This window comes from Papio anubis, chromosome 2 (genome assembly GCF_008728515.1).
Source record: "Papio anubis isolate 15944 chromosome 2, Panubis1.0, whole genome shotgun sequence".
Taxonomy (NCBI): domain Eukaryota; kingdom Metazoa; phylum Chordata; class Mammalia; order Primates; family Cercopithecidae; genus Papio; species Papio anubis.
The window spans coordinates 41496766-41524530 of NC_044977.1; the positions used below are offsets into that span (position 1 = coordinate 41496766).

General features: G+C 39.5%; 1 protein-coding gene across 10 annotated transcripts in view; it reads right to left on the bottom strand.

The window, feature by feature from the left end:
* GOLGB1 (golgin B1) overlaps positions 1-16168 on the bottom strand; it is a 90693-nt gene extending 74525 nt beyond the window's left edge. For 7 of the 10 annotated variants that reach the window (XM_009200087.4, XM_009200086.4, XM_009200084.4 and 4 more), the window contains exon 1: positions 16037-16168. The gene's annotated coding sequence lies outside the window, so the exon portion shown is untranslated. Of the gene's footprint in view, positions 1-15413 lie in introns of all 10 variants that reach the window. The other 3 variants (XM_009200081.4, XM_009200080.4, XM_009200079.4) reach the window with 2 other exon arrangements.
* Positions 16169-27765: the final 11597 nt, after the last annotated feature.

The window sequence follows — 27765 nt, forward strand, 5'->3', positions numbered from 1 at the left end:
GAAAGGAAGAAATAAAACTGTCTCAACTATCAAAATGATTGTCCATGTAGACTTTCCTTAAAAAACAACTCCTAGAATAAGTGAATTTAGCAAGGTTGCAGGATACAAAGTCACTATATAAAAGTCAACTGCAGGCCAGGTGCGGTGGCTCACGCCAGTAATCCCAGCACTTTGGGAGGCCGAGGCGGATCACAAGCTCAGGAGATCGAGACCATCTTGGCTAACACTGTGAAACCCCGTTTCTACTGAAAATACAAAAAATTAGCCGGGTGTGGTGGCAGGCACCTGTAATCCCAGCTACTTGGGAGGCTGAGGCAGGAGAATGGCGTGAACTCAGGAAATGGAGCTTGCAGTGAGCCTAGATGGCTCCATCTCAAAAAAAAAAAAAAGTCAGCTGCATTCCCATTACAATGAACAAGAGGAATTTGAAACCAATAAGAATACCATTTACAACAGCACTGAAAAAGAAGAGCAGGACTTGGGTAGACAGCTAACAAATATTTGCTGAATGCTGAAAACTACTGAAAAACTGAGAAAGAAATAAAAAATCTAAATAAATGTAGAAATAAAACATATATGTGCATTTGAACTCTATAATATTAAAGTACCAATTCTCCCCATTTTGATCTATAAAATTAGTGCAATTCCAAACTTAATCCCATCAAGCTTTTAGTAAACATCAAAAAGCTGACTCTAAAACATATGAAAAGGCAAGGAGTGTGGAAATTACTAACTACAATTGCAAGACGGTGCAGCACTGGTGAAAGTACAGACACACAGATCAATGGAGCAAAATGGAGAGCTTAGAAATAGACACACACAGATCGAGTCAACTGATTTTTGACAAAGGTACAAATGCAATTAAGTTGAGAAAGGACAATCTTTTCGATAAATGGTTATGGAACAATTGGACATCTACAGAAGAGTGAACCTTGACATACAACTCGCACCTTATACAAAGCATATCTCAAAATGGATCAAAGACCTAAACTTAAAATGTAAAGCTTTTAGAAATAAACACAGGAGAAAATTTTTGTGATGCTGAATTTGGCAGTGAGCTTTTAGACACCAAAAAAGCACAATACATTATAAAAAATATTGATTAAAAATTTATCAAAACATACAACTTTTGCTCTGTGAAGACGATGTTAAGAAAATGAAAAGACAAGTCATTGAAGCTGGGCGCAGTGGCTCACACCTGTAATCCCAGCACTTTGGGAGACTGAGGCAAGCCGATCAGTTCAGGCCAGGAGTTCAAGACCAGTCTGGCCAACATGGCAAAACCCCACCTCTACTAAAAATACAAAAATCAGCTGGGCGTGGTGGTGCATGCCTGTAGTCCCAGCTACTCGGGAGGCTGAGGCACAAGAATTGCTTGAACCTGGAAGGCAGGGATTGCAGTAAGCTGAGATCATGCCACTGCACTCCAGCTTGGGCAACAGAGCGAGACTCTGTCTCAAAAAAAAAAAAAAAAAAAAAGACAAGTCACAGATTAGGAGAAAATATTACAAATAGCATATCCAGTAAATAACTAGTATCCAGAATAAAAAACAATAAAAATACATTAAAACTCAACATCAATAAAGTAAAACACGTGATAAAGAAATGTGCAAGAGATGTGGATACTTCACCAAAGAAGATACGTGGATGGTCAATAAATATATGAAAAGATGCTTAAGTTAATCTGGCATTAGGAAAATACTCATTAAAAGCAAAATGAAATACCACTACCTACCTATTAGAATTGCTAAAATATGTATTTTTTAATGCTGGCAGGGATATAGAGCAACAGGAACTTTCAGTGCCTGCAGATTAGAATACAAAATGGTACAGCTACTTTGGAAAACTGTTTGACAGTTTCTTTAAAAGTTAAACGTACATTTACCAATCCCACTCCTAGGCATCTAACCAAGTTTATAGTAGGTTTGCTCATAATCACAGATTCTGAAAATAGCCAGGATATCCTTCAACAAGTGAATGAGTAACAAACTGTAGTACATCCAAACAATGGAATACTACTCAGCAAAAGAATGAGCTATTGATTCACACAACACAATACTTAAACCTAAAATGCCTTTTGCTACATGGAATAAGCTAAACACTAAAAGATACACACCATACTATTCTACTTATATAACATTTTGAACAAGTCCAGAAATAAACCCACACAAACATAGCTGTCAGGGCTTGAGGGAAGGAGATGTGGCTGAATATAAATGAGCAACACAAGGGAATGTCTAAGGTGAAGGAACTGTTCTGTATGATCCTGAAGTGGTAAATTCATAACCATGTGCATTTGTCAAAACTCACTGAACTGTACATTCCAAAGAGCAAACTTAATTGTACACAATTTTTTTAAAACTTCACCCAGGATGTCAGGAGTTCCAAAAATGGAATGCAGACTGTGACAAATAGATCTAACTATATTATAAGTATATGATATAACCGCACTGAAGGAGATGGGGCTAACCTAAGAAACAAAAATGGTGTTTTGACTGGGTACTATAAGGATAAAGACAAAAAGAACTGACATAAACACTGTACTCTAGTTGGTAAATTTCTTTCTCACAGTGGTATGGATTGGCAATTCTGAAACTACTTCATTGTACACTAGAGTTAAACGAGTAAGTAAATTGTAGATAATGAGATTCAGGTTTTTTACCATCAGTGAAAGAAGTTACAAATAAACAAGGCAAGAAGGCTAGGATAAACCCCATGGTACTGGATTAGAGTCAGAGATATCAGTATGAACTCATGTTTATTTTAATATATATGTAAATAGATAAATGCAGAAATCAGTATAGATATGTATGCATTATAAATGATCAGTTATTACAGAGAAATATATATTCTAGTTGTGTCCACTGAAAAGTCCTAGAAATAGTAACACCTCAGTAGCAATGAGTGCATCCAGCATCTAGATCTTGATTTCTAAATGCAAATCTCCAATAAAAGGAACTAGGGCTCCTTGGAGAAATGGCTGCCTATCTAGGGTTGGGGCAGGGAGCTAGAAAGTAAGGAAGTGTTCAAAAAAGGAAAAGAAAAAAAATGGGGTATGTGACCAGGAGCCAACCTGAAGGAACTCCCAATGACCAATGCTAGAATAATTTGAGTCGCAAAATAAATAACAATGGTATTGGATTATATGGATTATAACCCAAATAAAAAATTAAATATCCATCAGTCAATACTGACATAAATAAATTAAATAAATTAATAATAGAGACAAATCTTCCTTACAAAAGAATTCCAAATAATTTATGTAGCTACGACCCCCTCTAAAAAGTGGAGCTTAATTCCACTCTCCTTCAGTATGGGCTGGACTTAGTGAATCATTTCCAAAGACTAGAATATGAAAAAAGAAAAATAGCAACATCAGTGGTGAGACTTGGCAACCAACACCTCAACCAAGTGATCAAGATTAACATCACCAGTGATAAATCATCGTAATATCATGTAACCCCTGATAAAATGTGATGAGAAGGGTACTTTATCTCTGTGGTACTCTTCTGCAAAACCCGTAAGCCCAGTCTAATCAAGAGAAAATGGTGGGAAAGCCCACACTCAGGGACATTCTAGAAATACCTGACCAATACTCTTCAAAACTGTCAAAGTAATGAAAAACAACAAAAAACTAAGAAACAGTCACAGATGAGAGAAGACAAGGAGACATGCTGATTAAATACAAAGTAGGTCGGGCACAGTGGCTCACGCCTGTAATCCCAGCACTTTGGGAGGCCAAGGCAGGTGGATCACTTGAGGTCAGTAGTTCGAGACCAGCCTGGCCAACATGGTGAAACCCCATCTCTACTAAAAAACACAAAAATTAGCCGGGTGTGGTGGCATGCACCTGTAGTCCCAGCTACTGGGCAGTCTGAGATGGGAGAATCACTTGAATCCGGGAAGCAGAGGTTGCAGTGAGCTGAGATTGCACCACTGCACTCCAGCCTGGGTGCCAGAGTGAGACCCTGTCTCTAAATAAATAAATAAATAAACGCAAGGCAGTATCCTGGATTGGGTTCTGAAACAGAATAAGGACATTAGTGGAAAAAATGGTGAAATCTGAATGAAGTCTGCCTATAGTTTAGTTTATGGCATTGCACCTGTGTTCTTTGTTTTGAAAAACTTACCATGGCTGTGTAAAATGTTAACATTAGAGGATGCTAGATAAAGTGTATACAATAACTGTCCATCTAACCTTCCCAAGTTATATGTAAATCTGAAGTTATTCCAAAATCAATTTACTTTTATAACCACTGTGTAGGCTACATATTCAGATCAGTGTCAACTGCTAGTCCATAAAGTTCATGAAAGTGAGAAGCATATTAATGCTTTGATAGGAAAAATCAAAATACAACTGGACTGTGCATAGTATTAGTTTACATGATTATGCCTAATTTTACATTTTGTAATAAAATGTAAAACATTTTAAAACCCTCATCAGAGGCCAGGTGCAGTGACTCATGCCTGTAATCCCAGCACTTTGAGAGGCTGAGGCGGGTTGATCACAAGGTCAGGAGTTTGAGACCAGTCTGACCAACGTGGTGAAACCCCGTCTCTACTAAAAATACAAAAATTAGCCAGGTGTGGCGGCACATGCCTGTAATCCCAGTTACTCAGGAGGCTGAGGCAGGAGAATCACTTGAACCCGAGAGGCAGAGGTTGCAGTGAGCCAAGATCGCACCACTGCACTCCAGCCTGGGCAACAGAGCAAGACTCCGTCTCAAAAACAAGAACAACAACAAAAAAAAACACCCTCAGCAGGAAGAAATACAAAAACTATTGTACAAAATAAACACTTAAATGAAACTAGGCTCTGCTACAGTTTTCTCCTACTGGGGATAATAATAGTGTTTAGGACAGCCATGGTTCTTAAGAAAAAAGTGATGAGAAATATCTGTTTTTTTAATAGGTTGTCTTGGGTAATCTAAGTAGCACATCACTTGGAAAAGATATGTGAGACAGAGATAGAAAAAGTGAACTGTTCCCTAGGAAGGCAATGCAGGAGCATATATAACTTCATATCTAAATACTGGAAGGGCAACACAGTGTCATACATTAGTACACAGGGCCATATATAACTATTTATTCAAGGTATGAGAACCACAGCTATAGTCAGGTTTAAAAAAATCACAATTCAGCAGTATACAGATTCTAAACTTTCTTTTTAACTTTAGAGATCATTTTTTTTTTTTTGTATATAATGAAGGAAATGAATACTATTACTAAAGAGTTTCTTAAACATACAGATTTCTACTAATCAAAGAAAATCATAATGGAACCTAACTTATCAAACAGAATCACTTTATCTTCAGATTTTTCAGACCACTTTGGGAACAAAGAAAACAAAATAACCAACTGATGGGGTTCTGAGAAGATGGGAGTAGCAAGGGGCCCCATGGATTTTGTATCTTCCTTTATTCCCACATAAAAACAGACAAAGCAACTAGATAACAAAAGATCCACGACAGCCTTCACCAAAAAATTACAAAGTTTCCTACAAACCTCAAAATAAACGTGGATATAGACAAACCACCAACAGTTACAAGATCTGGGTGTCACTGGTGTTTAACTGGGAGGAAACTGAGGGAAGCCAGAGGAGTGCGACACCAAGAGGACCTCAAAAGAGCCAGTGGGCATTCACTGGCAAATGTGCCAAGCCAATAACAGAACAGTAGTTGATACAAGGAGGGGTCTTCCCATTCCACTAACAGGTACTTGCCAGGGGCCTACAAGGGCTGAAAGAGCTGAGGCAGTCTGGACCTTTATTAATTCTCAGAACTGAAGAGTTGGGGCTCTCTTGCAGGATAGGGTCCCACACTGAGGAGAATCTGCTAAGAGGAGAATTAAAATTAAGTGACTAAGGAAAGAGGAGGTCCAGATAAAGAGCGGGTAAAAGTGGCAAGGAAAGAAAAGCAGGATATCTGAGAAATCAACTGCCATATAGTTGAACAATGTCTGAAAACAGCACAAGAAGAAACCTTATCAACTTAGAAAAGCTGTATAAAATCTCTTTCTAAAAGTTCAGCAACACTAAATTCATATTAAAAATGAACTACTGAGGCCAGGCGTGCTGGCTCATCCTGTAATCCTAGCACTTTGGGAGGCTCAGGTGGGATGATCACTTGAGCTTAGGAGTTCAAGAGTAGCCTGAGCAATATAGCAAGATCCCATCTCTACAAAATTTTTTTTAAAAATACTAGCCAGGCATGGTGGCACATGCGTGTAGGCCCAGCTATTCAGGAGGCTGAAGTGGGAAGATTGCTTGAGCCCAAGAGGTGGAGGCTGCAGTGAGCCATAATCACACCCCTACACTCCAGCCTGGGTGACAGAGTAAGACCCTGCCCCCTCCCCGCCTCAAAAAAAAAGAGCAACTGAAAAGTATCACACTTCAGATACGTTACTAGAAGAAGAAAAAAGGAGGAAAACAATCATAATAACATCCAGACAGAAAATGGAAGCATGTCAGAGAGCCATGCTCAAAAACACAGTTCAAAACTATAACCACCTAAATCTACTTAAGGAACTAAAAGGCATTTAAAATGACCTAAGATGTGAAAAAATAAACACCAGAAATAGAAAAACCCAGAAATAAAGTGAAAACAAGAAGTGATTGAAAAATTATAAAAATCATTTTGGAAATGAAGACAAAACTACAAGGAAAAGGGAAATGAGTAAATATAACAAACCATGCCATTAAAAAAAAGCAAAGTTGAAATGAAGGATAATTTTAAAAATCAAAAAGAAATGACCTAAAAACTAGACATGCAACTACCTTATGACCCTCAATTCCACTCCCCAGCATTTATCTTAGAGAAAAGAAAACTTAAGTTCACACAAAAACCTGCTGTATATAAACATTCATAGCAGCTTTATTTGTATTAGTAGATGTTTAAACAAACTGTTATATACAGGGAAATGGTTAAACAAACTAGTACATACATCCCATGGAATACTTCTCAGTAATAAAAAGGAACAAACTACTGATGAACCCAACAACTTAGATGGATCTCCAGAAAACTACACTGAAAGAAAAAAAGCCAATCCCAAAAGGTTACATATTATACAATTCCACACTTCCATAACATTTTTGAAATGACAAAATTCTAGAAATGGAAAGATTAGTGGTTACCAGTGGTTAGACAGGGGTTGGGGTGGGAAGTGACTGTGGTCATAACAAGGTAACACAAGGGATCCTTGTGGTGGTGCAACTGTTCAATATCTTGACTATGGCAGTGGATACAGGAACCTACACAGGTGATATAATACTACAGAACTTAATAATACACACACAGACATATATAATGAATATACAAATGAATACACAAGTAAAACTGGGGAATATATCAATCTCAATATCCTAATTATGATATTATGTATTAGTTTTTGCAAAATGTTACCAATGGAGGAAACAACAAAGTGTATAAAAGAGCTCTGTATTATTTCTTACAACTGCATGTGACTCTACAATTGTCTTCATATTTAACAAACAAAAGAAAAAGAAATGGACTAAATGCAACATGATATCCTGAATTGAATCCTGGAACAGAAAATGGACATTAATGGAGAAACTGGTGAAATGTGAACGTCTGGAGCTTAGTTAATATTAATGTACAATGCTGGTTTCTTAATTTTGTACACTGCTAATGTCACATGTTAATCTTAGGGAATACTAAGCAAAGGATACACCAGATATCTGCACTATCTTTGCAAATCTTCTGTAGTGAACTTTCTGTAGTGATCTGAAATAATTACTAATTATCTGTTTATTTTTTTAAAATGTAAGAAATTAAGAGTTACAAAGGATTTGCAAGAAACTGATAAATACTGAAGTAATGTGAATAACAGGATTCCCTGAAGAAGAAAAGCAAACCAACAGCACAAATATGAAAAACCATAATCCAAGAATACTCATTTGAATTCTTTTAAAAAAAGATTTGAAACTACATCTTGAAAGAGCCCACAGTGTACCTCAGAATGTCAACTCAGAATGACCAACAAAATGGTCTGGTAAAATTACTGGACTTAAAAAAAAATCCTTTAGGATTTAGGCTCAAAGATCATATGACTAGTAAGATAAAGAAAAGGAAACATTAGATTTTTCAACAGCAATGTTTTTGCCAGAAAAAAAAAAGAGTTACAAATTTAAGATATTCAAGAAAAGAAAAAAGTGAGCCAAGGATTCTATTTCTGGCAAACATAACCTTCAGATATAAAAAACAGACAAAATATTATGAACAAGCAAGAAAATTCATGAAATATGAATATTCCCTTAAGCCTTTCCTAAAGAATTTATTAGAGGCAAAACTTGAGACACTCCAAATGACTAAAGAAACATCATTATAAGAACTAGTGGTGAGCATTAAATATAAGGTCATTAACAGAATTAAGACTAAGTAAAGACTGAGGAAGAGACAGCATAGTATGTAATAATTATATGCTCTGACAATATATAGGACAACCATGAAAAAAAAATTGGGAAGAATGTGAATAGCATATGCAAAAAATAAAAAATATTTTTCAAACAGTTTTCAATAATTAAAAGTAGTTGTCTATGGTCATACTACCCTGAACACACCCGATCTCGTCTAAAGTGGTTGTGGTGCTGATATTAGTATCACTACTCCTAGATTACTATATGTGAAATGTAGAATTAAAGCAAATGAGTAATTATGGATATACTAATTCTGTATTTTCAGTTATGAAAAGAAGATACAGATGTAATACAGAAGAAATTAAGAACCCCAAAATACAAACTTTGTATTGATCTTTGAATCTGAATAGGAACAGTGTGAAATGACAATTCAGTATTTTATATTTGTTCACATATTTTCCTAGCTCTGTCCACTGAAAAGGCTTAAAAGTAATGACAAATTGAGAAGCAATGAATATCTCTAGTGCCTAGATTGGGGTCTTGAAATACTCGTTCCCATCTTTAAAAAGTTTTTAAAAGGAGGTTTTCTTAGAGAAATGGCTAATTCTAGTTCTAAAGTGGAAATGTACAAAATGATCCTGAAACATCTTGTCATACAAAATAGGAAGCTTTCAAAGGACACAGGTTCCCATTGGCTAAAAGTATAATTTGAATATATATGAATAAGAATTATAGCACACTGGGTCATACTGTCCATGGTAATTTATAGATTCAATGCCATCCCCATCAAGCTACCAAGGACTTTCTTCACAAAATTGGAAAAAACTACCTTAAAGTTCATATGGAACCAAACAAGAGCCCACATAGCCAAGACAATCCTAAGCAAAAAGAACAAAGCTGGAGGCATCACGCTACCTGACTTCAAACTATATTACGAGGCGACAGTAACCAAAACAGCATGGTACTTATACCAAAATAGATGTATAGAACAATGGAATAGAACAGAGACCTCAGAAATAACACCACACATCTACAACAATGTGATCTTTGACAAACCTGACAAAAACAAGAAATGGGGAAAGGATTCCCTACTTAATAAATGGTGCTGGGAAAACTGGCTAGCCATATGTAGAAAGCTGAAACTGGATCCCTTCCTTAAACCTTATTAAAGACTTAAATGTTAGACCTAAAACCATAAAAACCCTAGAAGAAAGCCTAGGCAATACCATTCAGGACATAGGCATGGGCAAAGACTTCATGACTAAAACACCAAAAGCAATGGCAACAAAAGTCAAAATAGACAAGTGAGATTTAGTTAAACTAAAGAGCTTCTGCACAGCAAAAGAAACTACCATCAGAGTGAACAGGCAACCTACAGAATGGGAGAAAATTTTTGCAATCTGCCCATCTGACAAAGGGCTAATAACCAGAATCTACAAAGAACTTAAACAAATTTACAAGAAAAAAGCAAACACCACCATCGAAAAGTGGGCAAAGGATATGAACAGATACTTCTCAAAAGAAGACATTTATGTAGCCAACAGACACATGAAAAAATGCTCATCATCATTGTTCATCAGAGAAATGCAAATCAAAACCACAATGAGATACCATCTCACGCCAGTTAGAATGGCGATCATTAAAAGTCAGGAAACAACAGATGCTAGAGAGGTTGTGGCAAAATAGGAACACTTTGGCCGGGCGCGGTGGCTCACGCCTGTAATCCCAGCACTTTGGGAGGCCGAGGCGGGCGGATCACAAGGTCAGGAGATCGAGACCAAGGTGAAACCCCGTCTCTACTAAAAATACAAAAAATTAGCCGGGCGCGGTTGTGGGCGCCTGTAGTCCCAGCTACTCGGGAGGCTGAGGCAGGAGAATGGCGTGAACCCGGGAGGCGGAGCCTGCAGTGAGCCGAGATCGCGCCACTGCACTCCAGCCTGGGCGACAGAGCAAGACTCTGTCTCAAAAAAAAAAAAAAAAAAGGAACACTTTTACACTACTGGTGGGAGTGTAAATTAGTTCAACCATTGTGGAAGACAGTGTGGCAATTCCTCAAGGATCAGAACTAGAAATACCATTTGACCCAGCCATCCCATTACTGGGTATATACCGAAAAGATTATAAATCATGCTACTATAAAGACACATGTACATGTATGTTTATTGTGTCACTATTCACAATAGCAAAGACTTGGAACCAACCCAAATGTCCATCAGTGATAGACTGGATTAAGAAAATGTGGCACATATCCACCATGGAACACTATGCAGCCATAAAAAAAGATGAGTTCATGTCCTTGGCGGGGACATGGATGAAGGTGGAAACCATCATTCTCAGCAAACTATCACAAGGACAGAAATCAAACACCGCATGTTCTCACTCATAGGTGGGAATTGAACAATCAGAACACTTGGACACAGGGCAGGGAACTTCACACACCAGGGCCTGTCAGGGGGTGGAGGGCTGGGTAAGGGATAGCATTAGGAGAAATACCTAATGTAAACGAAGAGTTGATGGGTGCAGGAAACCAACATGGCACATGGATACCTATGTAACAAACCTGCACGTTGTGCACATGTACCCTAGAATTTAAAATATAATTTTAAAAAAACCCAGTTAATCAAAATTAATACCTCTAGGAATAGAAATTGTAAATACATAAATTTCCATGGAAAAATTATAAAATAAGCCACCAATGCTAAAACACCAGGAATAGTTGCTATTAGAAAATTCTACCCAATGGTCAAAAATGAGAGAATCTAAGTGCTATAGAAGTTGCTATTTATATTGCTCCAAAATATAGAAAAAGAAAATGAAAAATTGCAAACCATCTCCCTACAAATATTGATGCCAACATTCTAAATACATTTTAATTAGAATTTTAAATAAAATATTAGCAAACTGAATCTGACTAGATACTGAAAAAAATTATCACCAAGTGGATTTATTCTAGTAATTCAAATATCATTAATTATTATGAAATCCACTATGGAAACCCATACCACTACCACATGAGTTTCTGATTGACCCTCCCCAGAAAGAAGCGTGCCCACCAGCATCCTACTGAGTATCACTGAATATCACAGCAAACGAAGAACACATACACATGAACACAGGGTAATAATGATAATATTAATGGCAACAATTACTGAGCAACATTTAATTTAAATGTAAGTAAGTGTACCACACTTTATATACTCTTTAATCTTAACAAAATCTGCAAGATAAGTATTATCATCATCCCCCTTTTTTAGAGGGAAAACTGACACTTAGAAATTAAGACATTTCAAGGTCCCTCAGTTAAATACATAATACAATAGCAGCCAGGCAGGGTGGCTCACGCCTGTAATCCCAGCACTTTAGAAGGCTGAGGTGAGAGGATGGCTTGAGCACAAGAGTTCAAGACCAGCCTGAGCAACATAGTGAGACCCTGTCTCCACAAACATTTTTTTTTAATTAGCTGGGCATACTGGCATATGCCTGTAGTCCCAGCTATTCGGGAGGCTGAGGCAGGAGGATCACTTGAGCCCAGGAGTTTGAGAGTGCAGTCAGCTATGATCACACCACCGTATTCCAGCCTAGGCAACAGAACAAGACTTTGTCTCAAAAAAAAGAAAGAATAAAATAAAAAAGATTAATAGAATAAAATAAAAAGCTATTTAAAGGAAAAACAGATTACTTTTCTCACATAACCATTTAAAAATATGTACATTTTAAGGAAGGAAAGATTAATATTTAAATGAGATAAAAATCTGGGAGAGTGCTAGAGATGTACCAGTTCAGGCAAGACAAAAGGAGTCTCTCATAGATTGATTCAACAATCTCAGAGATCCACAGGAAAGCAGGTGACATAGTGGGAAGTGCACTAAACTGGGAGCCAAGGAACTGAGTTTTCAGTCCTGGCTCAATAAGAAGCTGCATCATGCCAAGGCCAGGGATTCCATAAAACACTACGGCAAATAAAACAATTCCTCAAAGTCTATGCTGGCCACAGCTTTCACAAGGACCTTAACACTTATGTGTTGAAGTGGCACTAGAATTAAGTAAGTTTTATTTTCTCCAAGTCTTCACTGTTATCAACGATTGTTCTTACAACAACCACCTGATGTTGAGCATTATGCTAGGAACTATAAAAATATAAAAAGAAATATAAAGCATGTCCCTAGTCACAGAAAACAGAACAACATGCACAGGAAAATAAGCAAAATAACTGAAGACAGTGAGTGCATGCCTGTGTGTATATGCACACACGCCATCTATTTTGGAATTTAAATCATATTTTCCCACAGAAACATAGAGAAGGTGGTTAGGTTTCAGTTGAGGCGACTCCAGAAACTTATTTCATGCTTATTTAGTTAAGCCTCAGTAGCTGTCCTTAATTCTTTAAATCTCAAAATGATTTTCAACCAAGTTGAGGGGCTAATAGGTAGTGCTGTATGGCTGAAAATAACATATTCGATATTGTGACATAATTTTACAATTAGAAAATGAACAACTATTTTTCATGATGCAGACGCCACTATTTTAATTAAACAAATTTAAAAGTAAGTGGTAGCTATAACATACATACACAGCATGACCAGCCAAGCACTGCTCCAATATCTTTATACATAACTTACTTCTCATTATTTAACTCACTTTATTTATTTATTTATTTTGAGACCGAGTTTCACTATTGTCACCCAGGCTGGAGTGCAGAGCACGATCTCTCTGCAATCTCCATCTCCCGGGTTCAAGCGATTCTCCTGCCTCAGCCTCCCGAGTAGCTGGGATTACTGGTACCTGCTGCTACGCCTGGCTAACTTTTTGTATTTTTAGTAGAGAGGAGGGTTTCACCATGTTGGCCAGGCTGGTCTCAAACTCCTGACCTCAAGTGATCCACCCGCCTTTGCCTCCCAAAGTGCTGGGATTATAGGCTTGAGCCACTGCACCTGGCTTAACTCACTTTATCCCTAAAACAAATGCAAGAGGGAGTACTGTCAATATTCCCAGTTTTAAGGTGAGTAAACTAAGGCAGAAGGATGTTAAGTAATTTCCCCAGTCACATAGTTTGACAAAGCTTCTTGATGGGTGAAGACACACAGAAAAAATTTTATTTTCTGAATAATCTACCCAATATTCTTCACTCAGGTTGAAAACAGAACGAGGGGACAAGGGCATTATGTTAATAGTTAGGTAAGTACTTTTTTTTTTTTTTAAGCAGTACGTAAACTAAAATGATTCATAGTAATACGGCCCCAAATAATTCCATATTGTTTAAACTACAGACAGGTTCACACAAGGGACCTAGGATATATATACATGGATGTTCACTACAGCAGTGTTTTGATGGTTAATGACTGAAAATCTAAATGTCCATCAATGGGGACAGGCTAAATATAATTTTTATATTTTTACAAAGGACTGCCATGCAGCCATCTAAAAGGATGAGGCAGTTTTATACCCATGGATATTGAAAGTGCCTAATACACAGTATGAAAGGACAAAAGAAAGACGTAGAATAGCATGTGTATTAGCATTCCACTTGTGGGAAAGACAGAAGCGGGTATATATTATCATGTGCTTTATTATGATCAGAAAATTTCTTAAATATAACCAAGAAATTATTTACAGTGCTTACTTCTGGGAAGTGGGGAATGGAGATGGGTAGATCAGTAGATAGAAAAGAAAAAGACTTTTCTTTTTACATTGTATCCTTCTGTATTAAATTTCCTTTTATCAAAAGCATGTAGCTGATTTTAAAATAGCTTAATTAAAAATACAGCAACATAGAGCCTAGTCTCCTTTTACATAATGGTTTCTAACCACAGACTGGTATGTAATGATCAGTGGTATTCCTAATAGTAGTTAACCTAGAGAAATTAATGAATGATTTATTTTATAAACAAGGATAAAGTCAACATCCCTTTAATTAATCCATTAATCAAAGGGAGAAAAAGAAAAGGGGCCTATAAATCTCAAGCAGAAGGTTGAAAAAAATCTTCTAAAGATTATTTTTAAGAAAGGCTGCATTCCAGAGTCTGGATGCCAGAAATGCCAACGACCTTCTTGAAAAACAAGGAAGCATCTTTACGTGATTGTCAAATTGGACTGGGAGGTCCCAAAGGGTGGACAAGGCTTTTTAAAAATTTCATTCTTTTAAGTTTATACTTTTGCATATTTCATATTATACACAACATATTTACAGTGGTAGTCATACACTATGAATAATTAAATATACAATATTTGGGGAGATGCATGCTCAAAAATGTTTTACTGATAGGGAGTGCAATTAAAAAGGTTTGGAAGCTACTGTGGTTGTAAAAAAATTAATGCAGTGAAGAGAAAAACATTAAATGGTCATTCTGTGGTCAAGCGATGAAAAGTAAAAGCTATGAAGCAGTTAATGTACAATGCCTGCAACTTTGGAGTACTCTTCAACTTTTTCCTGCATCCATTACAAAACCAAATCCTGCCATTTTTCCAATAGAATATTTCCTGAGTTTGCCCCTTCATAACCATTCTGGCCATCTAAATCTTATAAATTCACGCTTTTGGAAAGGCCTCCGGCCCTTCTGTAAAAAGCCCTCCACTTGCCTGCATCTTGCACAGAACTGTAAGAAGGTCCTTTAAGTGCTCGGCCAGCTTCCAACTATCTCAAAAACTGAAAGTACTTATTCATGATTTTAAATATCCCTGTCCCACTCTCAAAGTGTCCGCTCCGCGCAGACCAACTGGAGCTCTTTAAATAAGTCAGACAAATATATTCCTCATTCCTCAAGGGACTCACCCTCCCTTTCACACTCCGGTTGTGCAGATTAAACACACTCCACACCATCAAACCAAGTTATTTTTCCTCGAGAACTCTCCTCGAGGTTCTCGAAGAAAGTTTTAAGGAAGGAAAGATTAATATTTAAATGAGATAAAAATCTGGGAGAGTGCTAGAGATGTACCAGTTCAGGCAAGACAAAAGGAGTCTCTCATAGATTGATTCAACAATCTCAGAGATCCACAGGAAAGCAGGTGACATAGTGGGAAGTTTCTCTAACAGCCTGCCCACCTCTGATTCCTGGGATTTTCGTGTTGACGGGATCGTTGGGATCTTTCCTCTCTTCTCATCTTTCCAGTAACCCATTAGCATTAGCAGGATCACTGGACAGGCCTCCGTTTGCATTAATATCGCCAATGATTCTGTGATCTCCGCCCTCAAGACCTTTGATTTCTTTTGGTCCCGCCTCCCCTTCGGGACACTAAGTTTGTTTAGGGCCTGAGCACAGGGGCCCGGCAGGTTCTTTCCGACGTCAGCGGCTGCGTACCGAGGCCGACTTAGGCAGGCCGCTCCAGGAACAAGGCCGTGCGGATAGGACTGACCTGGGCGCTTTTCCCCGTCGCTCGCAGGGGAGAAACGTGCCGGGGAGGGGACAGACCGTGAGCAAGTGGTCCAAGTCTGCGCAGGGCGACCCCGAAAGCCCTCCGGTGGGGCCGAGAGGCTTGTGGGCTACTAGAACGAGGCCTGGTAGGTGAAGGAGGCGGGTGAAGGGCCGGATCCAGGACTGAATCCGGGAGAGGCGGGGCGAGGAGGGGACTCCAGTGTAGCTGCTTGGGCAGCTCCGCGACCCCTCTGGCGGGGGTGACTGTTATTGGACTCGCAGAGGGAAGAGTTGGGGAGCGTCCCCCACTCACCTAGAAGCGCTGCCGCCTGAGGCTTCAGCTGCCCCCCTCCCAATTCAAGCCACGTCAGCTCGGGAACCCCGTACGCAACACCTTCCACCGCCGCGCCCCGCCAGGGACTCAGCCACTAGCAGTTGGGACGGAAGATGGGATTAAGACACCGACCAATCAGGACTATCGGCAGTGGGTTACCAGGGAGACCAGGCACGCCTTGTTTGTTACCAACCTATCAACAATGACGGAAACCAATCAACGACAGAAGATGCCCCGCTTCCTCAAAGAAACAGCCAATGGACCCTAAAGAGTGAATGAGGGGCGTGGTTAGACGCGAGTAGGTGCCCCGGAAGAAGATCTGGGGAGGGACAGGAAATGCCGAGTGGGCGGGCGTTCTGGGAAAGGTCAGGTGTTCTCAGTGTGAGGTGGTTATGCTGGTTTCGTCTAATTCCTCCGCTTAGTAGGCTGTGACTGACCGACACTGCGGCTTGGGCTTCCGTAGAGACTTGAGACTGCGGGCACCCCCTGCCATTAGGATTGTTGAATGAGCTGTGAGAAGGGAGTCGGGGATATGGGACTCTTAGAGTCAAAAAATACTGGAGCCTCTTAGTTCTTCGTCTAATATGACCTTTTGATTTTGTTGATGAAAAATAATTAACCACAGAAGTAACTTGCCCAAAGTCAAACAGCGACTTAGTGATGAAACTCGAACTAGAACCCGGTGTCAGTATGAAAGAGGATCAGCGATGTCTGTAAGGACATGATTGTGAGAGAGAGAGTAGTGACTACTAGAAAGGTGCCTCTTACAAAGTGGAGCCTGAGCCAGGACCTAAGCAAAGATTGAGAGTTGAGGGCTCAGGCTCTGCAATGGGTGTCAGTGAAGCGCTCCAGCAAAAGACTGAAATCACGCATGCTCTCCTTAAACCCCAAGGAAAGGGAGGGAAAGTAGCCAACTCCCAGTGACCTGTCATTTCAGGCACTCTCTAGGCAATAAGAATAATGTTAGTTTGAATTTATTGAATCTTACCGTGCACTCAGCTGGCCCATTGTATGTATACTCATCTTAATGATTACATAACTTCGCAATTCAAACATCAGCTCAGTAAGGCCTTTCCTGGCTGCCCATCTTACGGAACTGGAGGTCATTATGCTAAGTGAAATAAGTTTGGCACAGAAAGACAAATATCCCATAGTCTCACTCATGTGGGAGCTTAAAAAGTTGATCTCATGGAGCAGAGATAAGTACCAGAGCCTGGGAAGGTGGAGTTGGGGGAGGCAGGGAAGAGATTGGTTAATGAGTACAAACATATAAGGAATAAGTTCAAGTGTTTGATAGCACAGTAGGGTGACTATAGTTAATATATATATATCTCAAAATAACTAGAAGAGAAGATTAGAAATGTTCCCAACACAAAGAAATGATAAATGTTCGAGGTGATAGATACCCTAAACACCCTGATTTGATTATTACACATTGTATGCATATATCAAACTACCACACCCCATAAATATGTACAAATATGTATCAATACAAACATAAATAAAATTGCTGCATGCACTATACTTCTTTGCTTCTTTTTCCCCCTAAGCATTTTGCCATCTAACATACTATATATTTTATTCATTTATCTTGTATCTCTCTTCTCATTAGATTATAAGCTCCAGGAAGGTAGTAATTTTGATCTCAGCTTTATCTCCAGGTCCCAGAAAAGTATAGAGGAGGGCACTCAATATCTATTAAATTAATAAAGTATATGTGATTATCCTTATTTTAAATGCAAGGCAATAAGACTTCAGAAGGTTAAATAATTTGCACAAGGTCCCATGGTGAGGGGCAGAGACAGAATTTGAAGTGGCTATTCAACGTCAATGCTGCAGCACTTTATGAATACGTCATATTCTTATATCCCTCATTGTATCCACCCAGCAAAGTCCTAAACCTGCATCAGTCCAACTATTGGTCTCTACTCCTACCTTTGGGGAGCAAAATGCTGCAGGAGACATCAGGACAATAATGACATCAATGTCCTGAGCACTACACATTCAGTTTCCAGCTGAACTCCATCTTCAGCACACTCCCAAATCCTTGTTGTCTTCAGCTTCCTCTCCATTTGCCACAATTATTCAAACCTTTAACATCCTCTTTAAGTCCCAACCCCATATTTACACCTCACACTCCCAGCAGATGAACTTGCTTCTACCTTAGAGAAAATAGAAACCATCACTGAGAGTCCTATTGTACTCCCTTACACAAAATTTACCTTTCTACATACCTATTTTCACATTCAACCTTAGAATTTATCTTTCAGTTTTAACAGAATAAAACTTTCTTATGGGAGAAGAGATTAGAATTTTGTCTGTCTAGTAAGTCTTCTTATGGCTCTACCTTCTGTTATTGGGTGAGCACATTATGGTGAGAATTATAGTGAACACTAGGGGCACGAAGGAAGAAAATGAGGTGGAAAAGTTAAAGAACGAAACTGATATTATTTCTAAGTTCACTGAAGGACTGGAAATAATTTAGAATGCAACCTAATGGAAGCAATTTAGGCTCTGAGAGGGTGATCAAGATAATAAAAGATAATTAGGAGTTGCCCCAGCAAAAAAGAGGGTACAGAATAGTGGAGGTAGAGGGAGCAGCATGTGCATGAACCATTTGGGCAATTTGACATAAGTGACATGACTGAACGAATAGGCAAAGAGTAGGTCATAAAATTGTGCCATTTTATGCTAAGGAGTTTGGATATGACTCTAAGCTCCAGAGCAGTTACAGACTGCAGAAATCACAGAATTGTGGAGTCATTCAGATGTCCCTTAGAGAGTGACCATTTCCCTAACTGCAAGTACAGGGAGGAAAAGTTGAAAGACAAGAAATGTCACATTCTCTGTGATTTACTGTTGCCCAATTCCCTCTACCCTTTTTCAGTTCTTTCCTCATCATCCTCTTACCTTACCCTATACCAAATGCAAACTTATTCCGAAACTTTCATGCAGCCTTATTTATTAAGGTATCTTCCATACCTAATATATCTTCAGCATAGTATATACTCAATAAATATTTGTTAAATAAATAAAATATCCAACATATAATTCTATATGAATAAATCTTAAAATCTTAGAGAAATAAGAAATTGTCTCGAAAAATATAACTTTGAGACATATCAATTATATGCAAAAACATACAATCACACGATCACATCAATCAATGAAGAAAAAAATTTTCACAAGAAGAAGAGGGAAGGTAAGGAAAGAAGAAGAGGGATGGTGGGGGGAAAAGAAGGGAGATGCGAAAGAAAGAAGAGGGAAGGTGAGGAAAGAAAGTGGGGAAAGAAGAAGAGGGAAGGTGGGGAAAGAAAAAGAGGGATGGTGGGGAAGAAGAAGGAAGGTAGGGGAAGAAGAAGAGGGAAGCTGGGGGAAGAAGAAGAGGGAAGGTGGGGATAGGGAAAAGAAGCTGAGGAAAGAAGGTGGGGAAAGAAGAAGGAGGGAAGGTGGCAGAAGAAGAAAAAAAAATCAACACCCATTCATGATTAAAAAAAAAAAAGCCAAACTCAGAAAACTAGCAATAGAAGGATATTTACTCAACTTTATGGAAAAATATTGCAAAATCTTAATGGTGAGAAACTAGATGCTTTCCCTCTAAGATCAGGGAAAAGGCAAGGATGTCCCCTCTCACTACTCCTATGTGACATTATACTAAACCTACCTAATGTAAGATAAGAAAGGGAAATAAAAGATATTCATACTAGAAAGTAATAAATAAAACTGTCTTTGTAGATGACATGATTTTTTATGTAAAAAATACCTAAGAATAAACAAAAACCTCCTGGAATTAACAGGCAATTTTAGCAAGACTACCGGGTAAAAGGTCAATTGCTTTCCTAACACCAGCAAAGAACAGTTGGAATTTGAAATTAAAAACACAATACCATTTACATTACCCTCAAAAAATAAAGGGAAAATAAATACTTAGGCATAAATCTAACAAAATATGCACAGGCTTTATGTGAAGGAAACTAGCAAACCTCTGATTAAAAAAATTAAAATCTAAATAAATTGAGAAATATTCTCAGAAAGCATCAGTATTGTTACGATGTCAATTCTTCCCAACTTTATCTGTAGATTCAATAAGATCTCAATCAAAATCTTAGCGCATTATTTTGTGGATATCAACAAATTAATTCTGAATTTTATATGAAAAAGTAAAAGACCCAGAATAATCTCAAGAAGAACGAAGTTTGTGGACTGACATTACCCAACTTCAAGACTTACTAAAAAGCTACAGTAAACAAGACAGTATGGTATTGGCAAACAAATAGACAAATAGACCAATGGGACAGAATGGAGAGCCCCAAAATAGATCCACGTAACTGTAGACAACTGATCTTTGACAAAGGAGCAAAGGCGATTCAATGGAGAAAAGAGTCTTTTCAATACATGGTGCTAGAACAACTGGAAATCCACATGCAAAAAATGACACACACCTTATACCTTTGATAAAAATTAACTCAAAATGGATCTTAAGATGTAAATATAAAATTTAAAACTATAAAACATCTATAGGATAACTTGACTCTAGGTGACTTTGAATTTGGTGATGGCTTTTCAGATACAACACCAAAAGTATGATCCAATGGGGGTGGGGGAAACGTAATAAGTTGGACTTGATTAAAATGAAAAACTTCTGCTCTGCAAAGGCACTGTTAAGAAGATTTAAAAAACAATGCACAGACTAGAAGAAAATATTTGCAGAATACCTATTAGATAAAGGACTGTTACCTAAAATACACAAGGAACTCTTATAATGCAAAAATTTAAATTAAAAATAATTCACAAGCGGGCAAAAGATCTGAACAGACACCTCACCAAAGAAGATATACTGATGGTAAATAAGCATATGAAAAAGTGCAGCCGGGTGTGGTGGCTCATACCTGTAATCCCAGCACTTTGGGAGGCCGAGGCAGGCGGATCACAAGGTCAGAAGTTTAAGACCAGCCTGACCAACATGATGAAACCCCCGTCTCTACTTTAAAAAATACAAAAATTAGCCAAGTATGGTGGCACGCGCCTATAATCCCAGCTACTCAGGCGACTGAGGCAGGAGCATCGATTGAACCCGGGAGGCAGAGGTTGCAATGAGCTGAGAGTGCACCACTGCCCTCAAACCTGGGTGGTGACAGAGCAAGACTCTGTCTCAAAAAGAAAAAAAAGAAAAGAAAGAAAAAATACTCAGCATCATATGTTACTAGGGAATTGCAAATTAAAGGAACAATAAGATACCACCACACACCTATTTGAATGACAAAAATCCAAAACCCAGACGTCATCAACTGCTGGCAAGGATGTAGAACAACAGGAACTCACATTTATTACTGGTGGGAATGCAAAATGATACAACCACTTTGGAAGACAGTTAAGCAGTTTCTTACAAAGCTAAACATAGATCGACCACACGATCCAGCAATCATGCTCCTAGATATATCCAAATCAGTGAAAATGTATGTCCACAAAAAGACTTGCACATGAATATTTATAGCAGCTTTATTCACAATTCCCAAAACCTGAAAGCAACCAAGATGCCCTTCAGTAGATAAATGGATATACTGTGGTATTTCATACAATTGAACATTATTTTGTGATAAAAAGAATTGAGTAATCAAGCCATAAAAAGACATGGAGGAACGTTAAATGCATATTGTTAAGTGAAAGAAATCAGTCTGAAAAGGCTATATACTGTGTGGTCCAGCAGTATGACATTTTGAAAGAGGCAAAACTATAGAAACAGTACAAGAAAACCAATGGCTGTCATGGATGGGGTTGGGAAGGGGCAAAGAAGGATTAATATATGGAATAGAGACAATATTTTAAGGGAGAGAAACTATTTTGTATGATACTGCAATGGTGGATACATTGTATTGTGCCTTTGTCAAACTCCATAGAACTGTATAACATAAAGAGTACATTTTAATGTAAACTGTGGACTTTAGTTAATGATAATGTCTCAATATTGGTTCATCAAATGTAGTAAACATGGTAATAATAGGGGAAACTGCTGAGAGGTGGGAAGTGGGGAGAGGATGAGATGAGTATGTAAAGCTCTGTATGTCTGCTCAATGTGTCTGTAAATCTAAAACTGTGCCACAAAATAAAGAAATGCATGTGTATACATATATTTCCAAATTTGACTCAAGAAAAAATAGAGGAATCTTACAACTTCTAGAAAAAAAACATTTAAAAGTTGTTAATCTCAGAAGAAAAGTATGCAATCCAGACAGTTTTTCAGGCAATTGCTTTTGGGGCTTTGCTATAGACTGAATATTTGTGTTCCTGGCAAAATTCATATGTTGATGTCCTGTCAATTTTATAGTATGAGGGGGTAGGGCCTTTGGGAGATAATTAGGTTATGAAGGTAGAAACCTCATGAATGAGATTAGTGCCCTTATAAAAGAGACCCCAGAGTGCTCCCTTGTCTTATTTTTTGTCTTTTTTTTTTTTTTGAGACAGAGTCTCACTCTTGGGTTGGAGTGCAGTGGCATAATTTTGGCTCACTGCAACCTCAACCTCCAGGGCTCAGGTGATCGTCTTACCTCAGCCTCCCTAGTAGCTGAGACTACAGGTGTGCGCCACCATGCCCAGCGAATTTTTTTTTTTTTTTTTTTTTTGTAGAGACTGGATTTTGCCATGTCGCCCAGGCTAGTCTTCAACTCTTGGGCTCAGGCAATACACCTGCCTTAGCCTCCCAAAGTGCTAGGATTAGAGGCATGAGCCACTGTGCTTAGCTCCCTTGCTTCTTTGGCCATGTGAGGATGAATGAGAAGATGGCATTTGTGAGCCACGAAGTGAGCCTTCATGCAACACCGAATCTACCAGTGCCTTAATCTTAGACTTCTCAAACTCCAGAATTATGGGAAATAAATTTCTGTTGTTTATAAGCCACCCAGTCTGTGGTATTGTTATAGCATCCCAGACTAAAACAAGCTTTTGAGGAACAGATATTTCCTATGCTATACAATCTATACAGAGCATAGGAACAGATGGAATGTTTCCCAGCTAATTCAGGTCTTAAAAACAAATAAACAAAAAAGGTCTTTTTGTAGTTTAACTGTGATTACCTTTGTCATTACACTTTTCTTTCTCCATATTTACTCTAGCCAAAGATATTGTTTACAAAAGTATCTATTTTCAGGGCAGCTTCATGGGGCCTGTAACGAGAAAGAGGCAAAACCATGGTGGGCAATCAAGTGGTGGCTCCATGGCAGGGCCACTGAAACTAATAGCTCAGTTAGAACCGTAGCCCTTCCAAAGCCCGACATGAGCCAGGGCTTGGAACATCTTCTACAGGCTATCCAGGACTTCAACGAGCAACAGAATGTTGCTGAAAATCAACTGCAGCTGTTCGGGACTGAGACGCCCAGCAGACTGCATCAACAGCTGACACTGCTCCCTAATGATATGTGTGTCACTCAAATAGCTAGTCTCTAGAATTAGTTTTAAATGCAGTCATTAAATAAAAAGTCCTCATTAATCAGGATTGTCTAGGGGTGAAGATGAACCTTAATTATGAGATTTGGATTTTGTATGAAAATATCTCTGTGTACTTGCCCTGCCCTGGGTCCCTATCTGTTGTTATTTTCCTACAGGAGTAAAATTCCCAGAAGGATCCAGAGTGTACCAAACACCACATAGGCCAAGCCTTAAAAAGATCATTTTTCTGAATTCCTTGGCCTCCATATGTCGGGAAACCAAAAAGCTGGCAGGACTACTAGAATTTAAGCCCCATCCCCATGCTTGTACTGTAGATTATCCACAGAAGTAGGGGCTGGTGCTGGACAGGCACCAGTAGGAGGGGTCAGAGATTACTGCTATCAGCAATACAGAGGAAATGCATATTCTGGAAGGGGACAGGGAGGTGATGACTGGAAGAGCAAGTTCCTGGATCTCCTTTGACCTGGGCTTCTGAATATGCTGGGGCAGTGGTCCCCATCCTTTTTGGCACCAGGGACTGGTTTCATGGAAGACCGAAGGGGCTGGTGGCGGGGTAGTGGGTGGTTTCAGGATGAAACTCTTCCGCCTCAGATTATCTGGCATTAGTTAGAGTCTCATAAGGAGCGTGCAACCTAGAGTCCTCGCGTGCGCAGTTCACAGTAGGGTTGGCGCTCCTCTGAGAATCTAATGCGGCAGCTGATCTGACAGGAGGCGGAGCTTGGGCAGAGATGCTCCATCTCCCGCTGCTCACCTCCTGCTGTGCAGCCTGGTTCCTAACAGGCCATGGACTGGTACCGGTCCGTGGTCCGGAAGCTGGGGACCCCTGTGCTGGGACATGGATGCAGCAGTCTTCAGCTGCATTTTTCCTTCCTGGCAGGCTTCTATGGGTTCCAAGCCATGTCAGTAGGGCTGAATCTGACATCTCTCTGAAGTACCAGAACATCACTAGGGACAAAAAAACACCAGGGCTGGATTAGTGGTCACAGCCAGGGTCCAGGATGCCTAAAATATAGCAGGGACATCTGTCCCTTGAAAGACTTGTTCACAATTGAAGAAGTTCAAGTTGATCATAAGGCACTAACCAGTGGCCTCTGTTCTAGGAGTTGTTGGAATCACTACCCTTGGGACCAGGGGCAGTCAGGGGAGTTTTGGAGAGGAAAATTGAATCATAAAAGAGCATAACTACAAGGCAATTTAGGGGAAAAAGAGAAGGAGATAATGGATTAGCTAGAGGTCCCTGGAGCTCAGAACTAAAGGCAGGGGAATTCAGGGTGGGAGGAAAGGACCTGTGGTGAGATCATCAACTGCAGTCTCTTGAGAATAAAACCCAAATTGCCATACACACCCTGAGACCATCTAGGTGCCTCCTTATGTTATCTCTGTAGCTCCTTAACCTTTCCTGTGTCCCTGAACTCATCTCTATTTATTTCAGTTTCCTGAAGTAGAATTCAGTAGTTTTATTCTTGTGATGGTCAAATAGTTGTCTGTGGGGTCATCATGACTGACTTAGAACAGAGAGTTCACCTGCCTCACCAGGGACAATGCATCTCTATTCAGTGAGGGCCACAGAGATTTACTTACCAAGCAGCACCTCACTCATGCTGGCTATCTACAGCCAGAGCAGCAGATCTTTGTTCCTGCACCCAGGTGGGCACCTGAAAGTTGGATCATGGACCACTCCAGCCCCATAACACTTCTTCTGATTCAACTCAAATGCCCAAATTCATATCAGACGTCATACTAGACAACACACTTTGGCTGCTCTCCCAGAAACTAAGAGACTTATAGATACTTACGGAATGTGAACTTCATGCTGCTAGGCTTCAAGCTCTTACATGTAGATTAGGCTCTTTATCCTCAGTAAAATGGTGGAGCCATGATTCGTATTCAGAGATTCTGACATGTAAACACTACACTGCACTGCCTGTTGTTCTGCTCACTGCCCACAGGCTGACCTTACCTCTCCACACATTTGAGTCTGCTGTGATCTTTTCTTCCTTTCCTCTTTCTCATTTGCAATGGGAACTCTCCAAAGAGAAATTACTATTGTCCACGGCAGCAAGCTCAGCATTTTGGGAGTTAGAGGGTCCTGGCGGCCACTTGGTGGCAGCCTTAGGACTATAGCTACTGGAAGCAAGGTTACAACTAATTTCTCAGTGAATTATCTGTGAAAATGGGGAAAGGAGGTCACTAGTTAACCACTGGGTATAGGACACATCACTAGTGCTCTATTGGACATAACAAAGAAGAAAATATTGTGTTTATTTTCAAGATATTTGCAATCCAGTTATAAATATTATATATGTATATATTTATACATATGTATATACACACACACACAAACACACAATGCCTTAAAATAACTTCTAAGCAGTATACAGGTAAGTTCAAAAGAAAAACATACATTGTACAGAAGCTCAAGGCATTATAGACAGAAGGATTAGTCAGAGTGTTACGTGCTTAAAAAATTGCCTCTTAGAATTTACTTTGGATTAAAGTTTTGGAAGAGGGTGAACATATGGGCATATGGGGGCAGGGTGGGGCAGGGGAGATGTGGCAGGAAGGGCATCAAATGTAGTGGAATGACTTATGCAAAGGAATTAGGTTATCTGTCCCTCTTTTCATAATTTTCATGTCCATTTTGGTGGTTTGGGCTTGTCTTAAGGCAGCATATTTCCAGAACAGATACTTCCTCAACAACCTCTAATCAAAGCTAGTTAGAAATGACTCAGCTTCAGTGTCATGGTTCTAAGCAAGCTAAGGCCTACTTGGGAGGTTTACTGAATTCAGACATAGCCCCAGCTAAGAAATCCCTCGAGAGACTTGCTCAAAATTGAGGAACTCAGGTTTATTTTAAGGCACTTATCAGGGATAAGAAAAATTCCTGTCACACAATAGGCAAGCTCTACAGCCAACAAAAGGGCTTCCAAAAGTAGGTGATGGAACCATTTAGCAAAGCATTCTCCCACAGAATCTGGCACTTCTGGCTGCATCAATTCTCTATTTCTTTCTAATCAGGTTCAGAGTCAAACCAATGCTTCCATCCTTTATTTTTTGGAGACAGGCTCTGAAGTTGGAAAGGTCAGGTGCTTTAAGCACGAAGTCAGGCAGCATGATGGTGGTGCTTCAGAAGAAAAGTTTTGTGAATCATGGGTATCTCCTCTGGAAAATGTGGAGATACCTGGTCACACACTGATACCCTCTTCTTGACTAGGGTCTATCTGCAGAATGCAGCTGCAGCAGATACGAACTGGGGTCCTATCAGTGCTCAGGACAGAGGAACTGCCGCTCTGTGAATTGTGTGGGCTCTGTTCTGGTTTTCAGAGGAGGCCAATATGACCTTGATGTGTATTTTCCTGCCCAGCTCTAGGCCTTTGGTCTCTGCAGGTCCCTGTATGTAGTCCATTCCTGAGGTGCAGGTGATTGAGATTTGGGGGTCTGTTCTGTCTGTGGAGATGCAGGCAAGGTGCTTCCTTGCCTCCTGCTTGATTAATTTTGGAATGAGGAGTGAGCATGGCAGGTTGAGCCTTAGGAAGACTGAAGATGTAGAATGGATAGATGTCATGGTTCCAGCTTTCTCAGAGGCATCAGAGATTCCTGCTCCTGCCTTGGTGTTAGTGCCTCAATGCTTGTCTTTCAGCTCTCTCTGAGCATCCTGAAGCATCACTATAGTTTGCCCAAAGGTAGGGAGGACTGAGCAGGAACGCTGGCATATTGGGGAGCAAGAGAGCTAAAGGAGCCAGCCATCCTTGCATGAAGAATGGCAAGGATTGCCTCCAAAGCGTGGTTTCTGGCTGGGAACTCCTTTTCTGATAGATGAAGAAATCCCTGTTAAAACTCCATGTCTACAGGAGCTAGAGATGTCAGAGCTATTTGACTGAAGGGCTTAGAGTTGGCTAGGCTCTAAAATCAAGGCATCTGCTAACTCCAAGAGTCTTCCCTCACAGAATCAGCAGACTCTGGGTCCTTATGGAGCTCATGGAGCCAGGAATGAAACTCTGAAATCCATCCATAATGAGCAATGTGTCAGGGAAGGCCCAGATAGGAGGGCTGGGTCTCTATGCTTGGATCCACATGCCCTTTCCACTTTTTCAAAGAGGATGGAACTATGAAGAAACAGCGGCAGCATTCATTCCATAAGAACTCAGGCACTATTACTCTATGAATCATTACTGAGCATTTATAATAAATGAAGAAGTCATATGAGGAGCAATGGTGACTTTCTCAGCCTGGAGCAACTACAGCAAGGGGCATAAGGAATTTAA